The sequence below is a fragment of the Cervus elaphus genome, chromosome 33 (assembly GCF_910594005.1).
Source record: "Cervus elaphus chromosome 33, mCerEla1.1, whole genome shotgun sequence".
Lineage (NCBI taxonomy): Eukaryota > Metazoa > Chordata > Mammalia > Artiodactyla > Cervidae > Cervus > Cervus elaphus.
The window spans coordinates 7,769,023-7,778,146 of NC_057847.1; the positions used below are offsets into that span (position 1 = coordinate 7,769,023).

General features: G+C 54.2%; 1 pseudogene; it reads left to right on the plus strand.

The window, feature by feature from the left end:
- Positions 1–3,177: 3,177 nt before the first annotated feature.
- On the plus strand, positions 3,178–3,296 carry LOC122688908 (annotated as a pseudogene).
- Positions 3,297–9,124: the final 5,828 nt, after the last annotated feature.

Here is a 9,124-nt window from a genome sequence, read left to right on the forward strand (position 1 = left end):
CCCGGGCCGGCTCGACCGGCACGTCAGAGCGAGAGGGAGGCGCAGCGCAGGGCTTTGAAGGCGCCTGGCGCCAGCCGCCTCCCTCTGATGAGATCATACCACCCTGAACGGGCCAGATGTCTTCTGATCTGGGAAACTAAGCAGGGTTAGTTAGTACTTGGATGCGAGACCCCCTAGTAGTTAGGAGCTCCAGGCTTTTGCACAAAGTAGACGACAAGCCAACGTATAGGTGATGAAACGTTTCTCGTGAAAAATCCAATGAAACCTGAATTCGAAGATGGTTTATGGCATAGAAGCAAGTGTTTTCCATTAGGTTCCCCCCTCCCCCTGAATTAACTTGCATGATGGTTTCCCATTAGCATAATGCTTAGTTTTTATTCCTTCTTTCCTTGTCTGTATCCATCTTTTTGCATCATCATGTGGTGCCTTATTGGCATAATTTTCCGCCTTTTGTCTTTTTTGTAACTTTTCGAAAAAGGACTTCTTAGGCATTAACATACTGATATGTCCATAAGGGGGAAAGACTTCTTCCCTACAACTGCATTGAAAAAATTTGAACTTAAGAAAATCTGTTTTAATGTAGCAGAATTATTATTTTATCTTTCCAATCTAGCATTTGTGAAATCCTTAACTGCTGATAAGTGTTCAGTCTTCCCTGGTGGCTCAGCTGGTGAAGAATCCACCTGGCATGCAGGAGACCTGGGTTCCATCCCTGGGTTGCAGAGACCCCCTGGAGAAGGGAACGGCTACCCACTCTAGTATTCGGGCCTAGAGAATTCCATGGACTGTATAGTCCCTGCGTTCGCAGAGTCAGACATGACTGAGCGACTTTCACGGGTCACCAACAACGGTTCAGCCTGAAATAAGAACTTTCAAACATCTTTGAACACAGACGCTCTTAACTTATTTTCCCTCTGGGATCAATATCCTGCATTTACTTTCAGGTTACGTATACACAATAGGCACAGAACTCTCTTATTGTGTCTTTTATTTGCATATAAATTAACAGCCTAGCAAATTTAAAATAGAAACACTAAAGACAGTGTTGCGCAGAGCAATCTCTGTTAAATGCCCCATTATCTCACTGAAGTTCCTATACACATGCAGGGACTGAAGGAGGACAGGAAGATGGCAGAAGAGCAACCCGCGAGCCACTGCTGTGTCTGTGCACATCAACTACAGACTGCAAGGTAAGGACCGTATTTTACATAAATAGAAACACAGTTACAATTCAGATTTCCTTTTTAAGTTGCCTCCATAATTGGTTTGCAATAGCAACAGATTCTCCCCTTTCTTCATAGCCATACGCCAACACGTATCATTTTTAAAAATCTATTAATGTCAGACAAAACCATCACAATGCTTCAGGAGTGACGTCAAGAAAACTCCAATCAAGTCACAGTACTCAGGCAGGTGGGTTTAATAAACAAGTCCTAGGTAGATATCAATCCACCTCAAAGTGGGCAGTAATGTTGGAACACATCTAGGATTTCCTTTTTAAACACATGCTCCAAGGAAAGCAGTACTGAATTTACCAGAGGAACGGTAAAAAGAGGACATCACTGGAAGGGAGTTTACACAGCCAGTCTGGCCCTGCGGTCTGACGCTGGGGTAGCATCTATCTGCTCGCTTGGCCCCTGTGTCCCTCGGGGAGGACACGGGCTCGAGAGTGCAGAACAGTATCATCACTAGGACTGCCCGGAGCTGCTGCGAACATCCAGAAAGTTGCACTTGAAGAGTTCTTTAGAGGGCTTCCCTGGTCATCCAGTGGCTGCTCCCAATGCAGGGGCCTGGGTTCCATCTCTGGCCAGTGAACTAGATCCCATACACTGCAAGTAAGAGTTTGCACGCCACAATTAAAGATCCCATGTGTGGCAACCAAGACCTAGTGCAGCTTACATCAAAGAAAAAGGCACCACACGTTCTTTAGAAAGTGCTATAAAAGGCTATGAACGATTGCTTCTACGAAGCAAATAGTAAGAAATACGTGTATTAGTTGCTCAGTTGTGTCCGAGTCTTTGTGACTCCATGGACTATGTAGCCTTCCAAGTTCCCCTGTCCGTGGAATTCTCTAGGCAAGAATACTGGAAGAGGTCGCCATTCCCTTCTCCAGGCGATCGTCTCAACCCAGCCGTGGAACCCAGGGCTCCTGCATTGCAGACAGATTCTTCACCACCTGAGCCACCAGGGAAGCCCAGGAAATACGTAGACCGGACTCCTATGAATAAAGACAGGTGCCATTAGAGAGAAAATAACCTACTAGGTTCATTTAGTTCTATTAGTGCGCTTCTCCTTGGGAGTGAAAAATAAGAGTACTTCTGGAGAAACTGACAAAGCTGTGATTTATCTTAATAAAAGACTTCTGATGGAGATCTTGAAACCTGTTTCCTGAAAGAAATGAGTTATAAATATATTTCTTAAGCCTGGTGGCAACGTTTCTAATGACAGAATTCATCTCCCATGCAGCTCAATGAATCCCTGTTTTGAAACAAGAGAATGAATGAAAGCGTTGAGTGCAGCAGCCATGAGGTTCCCTCCCGTCACAGCTCACAGTAAGGCAAGAAGGATCAAAGTAACTTGTCTGTCTGTCTGTTTTAGAAGTTGGTGACAATCCAGTAGATCCTGTCTTCAATTCCCGTAGAACTCTTTAAGGAAGAGTGTGAAGGCCCTCAGGAAGGTCCCGTGCTTGGCGGGCGGCGTGGGGACAAGGGGGGCCGCGGTGGGGCGAAGGGGCGGGGCTGAGGCGCTGGGGTGGACCACGCCGGTGGCTCGCGAGTGGGGCGGGTGGTGGGGGTGGGGGTGGGGGGGGCGCCGACAGGGGGCGGGCCTGGAGAGGCCCAGGGCGGGAGGGCGCCGAGACCTCCGCGTCCCTCACCCCAACCCCAGGCCCAGGCATGCACGGCCAGCCGGCCACTCGGGGTCCAGGAAGCCCTCCGGGGCCCCGGGCCGGGCCACGTGGGTTCTGACCGGGGTTGGCGGTGTGCGGAGGCCGGGCGGCGTCGGACGGCCGCCGGGCTGCCGGCACTGGCCGACCGGAGTCCGGTCGCAGGTCGTGCGGCTCAAGTGCAGCCCGCGGCCCTTGGAGAGGTGTGGCCGGCTGGCCTGACCGGCAGGCAAGTCAGACCGAAAGGGAGGCGCAACGCAGGGTTCTTAAGGCGCCTGGCTGCAGCCACCTCCGTCTAGGGCCATACCACCCTGAACGCGCCAGATCTTGTCTGATCTGGGAAGCGAAGCAGGGTCTGGCCTGGTTAGTACTTGGGTGGGAGACCGCCTGGGAATACCGGGTGCTGTAGGCTTCTTGCCTCCCCTGTCCTTTAGCCCTGGCTCCCCCGGCGCGGTTGGCCGCCCCGAGCCCCACCTGCCCCTGGCCCCTCGCACCCTTCGCGCTCAGAGCCGTCGCCTGCCTTCCGGCCGGCCGGCCAGCCGGCCTGCCGGCGGCCCTCGAAGACAGCAGCGGCCCAACTCTTGGGTCCCCGCAGCCCCAGCCCCTCCCCCGGTGGGTGGCCGGGGCCCCGACTCCCGCCGCGGGCCTGGGTTGCCTCCGGATTTGGCTTCCAGGAAACCAGATGACAGTCGGGTCTCCATCTGGGGCTCCCTTGGCATGCCTCAGGCAATCCCGGGGGCTGCCCCAGCCCGAGCCCCAGCCCAGTACTCCCAGGCGACCGCGGGCACACACACACACACACACACACACTCACACACACACACAGAGACAGAGACACACAAAGACACACACACAAAGACACACACAGAAACACACAGACACACCCCGCCCCGGACAGGTGAAGAGCTGCAAAGCACAGGGAAGGGAGACTCAGAAAGAGGGGAGAGAGTCCTAGTCTGGCAGAGACCACCCTCACAACCCTCACGTTCGGTTTCAAAAGACCCGTGGTCCAGTGAAGAACAGGGCGGATGTAGATAGAGTGGTGGCGGAGTCAGCCAATGCACAGACAGCGAGGGCGGAGCGCGCGCAGCGAGCCTCTGACGGCGGGCGGGCGGCGTGCGACGCAGTCGGGCCCCCTACGCGCTGCGCCCGGAGCGGCGGCGGTCGGTATCGGTGCTGGAGACGGCGGCGGCGACGGTTTCGTGGCGGCCGCGCGCTGCTCTCTGAGCGGCGGGTGGTGGTGCGGCCTAGCCCCTCACTCCTGACACTTCCCCTCCCCCAGCGCACCGCGGTAAGTCGGGGGCCGGGGTGGTGGAGGCCGGAGACCGGCGGGCTCCTCCTCCACTCTGGGAGGGCGGGTGGGCGGGTGCGCGGGGCGTCCCAGGCCCTCTTGGCGCCCCAGTCTCGCGCCCTAGCGCGCGCCTTCTGCCCTGGGGGAGCGGGCCCCGAGGCCTGGCCCTTGAGGCTCTGAGGAGGGATTGCTCTCTGTGGGGTCTGGGCCCGGGGCTCTGGCGTCAAAGCCTCCCTTGAGTGAGCGTTTCTCGAGCAGGTTGGACTCCTTCATTTGCCCGGCAGTGATTAGGTGGGCAGGCCCTCTGCGGGAGCAGCGCCTTGAAATCCCGAGGGACGGTTTCCTCAGCACTTCGCTGATCACCGTGCGGGATTGGGCTTTCTTTGTTTTGGCTTCTCCAAGGAGAGATTTGCAACCCCAGGGGAGGGTGAGTGGGTCGGCAGTTTGTGAGCTTATGAAAACTGCATCTGAGAAAACTAAGGTCATTGAATGGAGTGAAACCTTACTTTTTGTTCTCCCACGTGTCCCGCGTAAAGCCAGGCGAGAAACGGTGTGGTTTCTGGATTACTTACTCTAGGCATAAGGACCTTGGAAATTAAGTCAATTGAGTATATGAACAATGTTTCTTGAGAATTTGGCACATTCTCTGTGTTTAGAATTGAACCGAAGTATTTTTCATTTGTGTCTTTTACCCAGGAGATACTCATACCACCCCTCCCCAAGATTGAACAATCAAGAATGTCTTCAAACATTGTCAAATGTTACTTGGGAGGCAAAACTGCCTCTCAGTGAGACTGCTGCTGTACAGAGAATAGTCCCAATATTTCAATAAAAACATCTTACCTTTAAAAAAAAGAAGAAGAAGAAAGAGGGAGAGAGAGACAGCAAGAGGACCACACAGATTCCCCACCCCCAGCCCCACCCCCACGCCTCCACACCCTCCCCCGTCCATCGTGGGTGTGCACCCGGCCCCCAGTCGGCCTGACCACAGCCTCGCCCACCGACACCCTCACACACACACTCTCACACACTCACCCTCTGGTCTGGGGGCGGGGGCTGGGTCTTGCCTTAGGTAGCCAAGCTGAAGGGGACCTTTGAGACTTCGGCTGCGAGGAAGTCTTGGGGACCCCACGGGGGACTGCCAGCCCCGGGGCACCGCGTCCAGCCTGGGCCGCCCCAAGGGAACGCCCCCTCCCTTGGGGAAGCGGCTTCTTCCGCAGGGCCTCTCTCTGGGGTGGTCACGGTTGTGCCAGTGTGTCTGTCTCAGATCGGATGCCATCCTCTCTCCCGTGTCTGTCTCCCGTTTGCCTTCTGTCAGTCGGTCTGTCTCCCTCTGTCTGTCTCCACCTGTGTGTGTGTGTCTGTGTGTGTGTGTGTGTGTCCGTCCGCGCGCGTGTCTGTCTTCATCTCCCTCTGGCCGTCTGGGAGTCTGTCTCTGAACCTTCGTCTCTTTCTGCCTCTGAGTCTCCTGATCCCCGGCCTCTCACAGGCGCTGTGGGTCTGGCTCTGGCTGAGGAGCTTGCGCCGGCCGGCTGTCTCCCTGGGCCTGGGTGCGTGCGAGTGTCTGTGTGTGTGTCCGTGTCCGTGCCCCTGCCTGTCGCTCGTCCGCTCTCTCAGGAAGGTCCTGTGCTTGGCGGGCGGCGTGGGGACAAGGGGGGGCCGCGGTCGGGCGAAGGGGCGGGGCTGCCGCGCTCCAGTCGCCGGCGGCGGCCCGCCCGCAAGCCAGACACCTCCGGGGCCTCTTGGGCCTGAGCAGCGATCCGGAGGGGTGGGTGGGGGGCCCGAGCGGGGGGCGGGCCTGGAGAGGCCCAGGGTGGGTGGGCGCCGAGACCTCCGCGCCCCTCACCCCAACCCCCAGCCCAGGCCTGCACGCCCGACCGGCCGGCCGCTCGTGGTCCCGGCAACCCTCCGGGCCCCCGGGCCGGGCCAGGCTTGCTTGCCAGGGTGGCGGTGTGCGGGGACGGGGCGGCGTCGGCCGGGCTGCCGGGCCTGGCCGGCCCGAGTTCGGGCGCCGGTCGTGCGGCTCAAGTGCAGCGCGCGCCCCGTGGGAAGGTGCGGCCGGGGCTGGCTCGACCAGCAGGTCAGAGCGAGAGGGAGGCGCAGCGCAGGGCTTTGAAGGCGCCTGGCGGCAGCCGCCTCCCTCTGATGAGATACCACCCTGAACGGGCCAGATGTCTTCTGATCTGGGAAACTAAGCAGGGTTAGTTAGTACTTGGATGGGAGACCCCCTAGTAGTTAGGAGCTCCAGGCTTTTGCGCAAAGTAGACGACAAGCCAACGTATAGGTGATGAAACGTTTCTCGTGAAAAATCCAATGAAACCTGAATTCAAAGATGGTTGATGGCATAGAAGCAAGTGTTTTCCATTAGGTTCCCCCCTCCCCCCGAATTAACTTGCCTGATGGTTTCCCATTAGCATAATGCTTAGTTTTTATTCCTTCTTGCCTTGTCTGTATCCATCTTTTTGCATCATCATGTGGTGCCTTATTGGCATAATTTTCCGCCTTTTGTCTTTTTTGTAACTTTTCGAAAAAGGACTTCTTAGGCATTAACATACTGATATTTCCGTAAGGGGGAACTACTTCTTCCCTACAACTGCATTGAAAAAATTTGACGTTAAGAAAATCTGTTTTAATGTAGCAGGATTATTATTTTATCTTTCCAATCTAGCATTTGTTAAATCCTTAACTGCTGATAAGTGTTCAGGCTTCCCTGGTGGCTCAGCTGGTGAAGAATCCACCTGGCCTGCAGGAGACCTGGGTTCGATCCCTGGGTTGCAGAGACCCCCTGGAGAAGGGAAAGGCTACCCACTCTAGTATTCGGGCCTGGAGAATTCCATGGACTGTATAGTCCATGCGTTCGCAGAGTCAGACATGACTGAGCGACTTTCACGGGTCACCAACAACGGTTCAGCCTGAAATAAGAACTTTCAAAAATCTTTGAACACAGATGCTCTAACTTATTTTCCCTCTGGGATCAATATCCTGCATTTACTTTTAGGTTAGGTATACACAATAGGCACAGAACTCTCTTTTTATGTATTTTATGTGCATATAAATTAACATCCTAGCAAATTTAAAATAGAAACACTAAAGACAGTGTTTTGCAGAGCAGTCTCTGTTAAATGCCCCATTATCTCACTGAAGTTCCTATACACATGCAGGGACTGAAGGAGGACAGGAAGATGGCAGAAGAGCAACCCGCGAGCCACTGCTGTGTCTGTGCACATCAACTACAGACTGCAAGGTAAGGACCGTATTTTACATAAATAGAAACATAGTTACAATTCAGATTTCCTTTTTAAGTTGCCTCCATAATTGGTTTGCAATAGCAACAGATTCTCCCCTTTCTTCATAGCCATACGCCAACACGTATCATTTTTAAAAATCTATTAATGTCAGACAAAACCATCACAATGCTTCAGGAGTGACTTCAAGAAAACTCCAGTCAAGTCACAGTACTCAGGCAGGTGGGTTTAATAAACAAGTCCTAGGTAGATATCAATCCACCTCAAAGTGGGCAGTAATGTTGGAACACATCTAGGATTTCCTTTTTAAACACACGCTCCAAGGAAAGCAGTACTGAATTTACCAGAGGAACGGTAAAAAGAGGACATCACTGGAAGGGAGTTTACACAGCCAGTCTGGCCCTGCGGTCTGACGCTGGGGTGGCATCTATCTGCTCGCTTGGCCCCTGTGTCCCTCGGGGAGGACACGGGCTCGAGAGTGCAGAACAGTATCATCACTAGGACTGCCCGGAGCTGCTGCGAACATCCAGAAAGTTGCACTTGAAGAGTTCTTTAGAGGGCTTCCCTGGGCATCCAGTGGCTGCTCCCAATGCAGGGGCCTGGGTTCCATCTCTGGCCAGTGAACTAGATCCCATACACTGCAAGTAAGAGTTTGCACGCCACAATTAAAGATCCCATGTGTGGCAACCAAGACCTAGTGCAGCTTACAACAGAGAAAAAGGCACCACACGTTCTTTAGAAAGTGCTATAAAAGGCTATGAACGATTGCTTCTACGAAGCAAATAGTAAGAAATACGTGTATTAGTTGCTCAGTTGTGTCCGAGTCTTTGTGACTCCATGGACTATGTAGCCTTGCAAGGTCCCCTGTCCGTGGAATTCTCTAGGCAAGAATACTGGAAGAGGTCGCCATTCCCTTCTCCAGGCGATCTTCTCAACCCAGCCGTAGAACCCAGGTCTCCTGCATTGCAGACAGATTCTTCACCACCTGAGCCACCAGGGAAGCCCAGGAAATACGTAGACCGGACTCCTATGAATAAAGACAGGTGCCATTAGAGAGGAAATAACCTACTAGGTTCATTTAGTTCTATTAGTGCGCTTCTCCTTGGGAGTGAAAAATAAGAGTACTTCTGGAGAACCTGACAAAGCTGTGATTTATCTTAATAAAAGACTTCTCATGGAGATCTTGAAACCTGTTTCCTGAAAGAAATGAGTTATAAATATATTTCTTAAGCCTGGTGGCAACGTTTCTAATGACAGAATTCATCTCCCATGCAGCTCAATGAGTCCCTGTTTTGAAACAAGAGAATGAATGAAATCGTTGAGTGCAGCAGCCATGAGGTTCCCTCCCGTCACAGCTCACAGTAAGGCAAGAAGGATCAAAGTAACTGTTGTCTGTCTGTTTTAGCAGTTGGTGACAATCCAGTAGATCCTGTCTTCAATTCCCGTAGAACTCTTTAAGGAAGAGTGTGAAGGCCCTCAGGAAGGTCCCGTGCTTGGCGGGCGGCGTGGGGACAAGGGGGGCCGCGGTGGGGCGAAGGGGCGGGGCTGAGGCGCTGGGGTGGACCGCGCAGGTGGCTCGCGGTGGGTTTGGGCCCCGGGCAGGTGCCGGGCAGGATGGGCACTCAGGGCCCCGGCTGCGCTACGCCTACGCCCGCGGGAGGCTCAGAGGACCGAGGGCCGCGGTGCGCGGCGGGCCCGAATCAG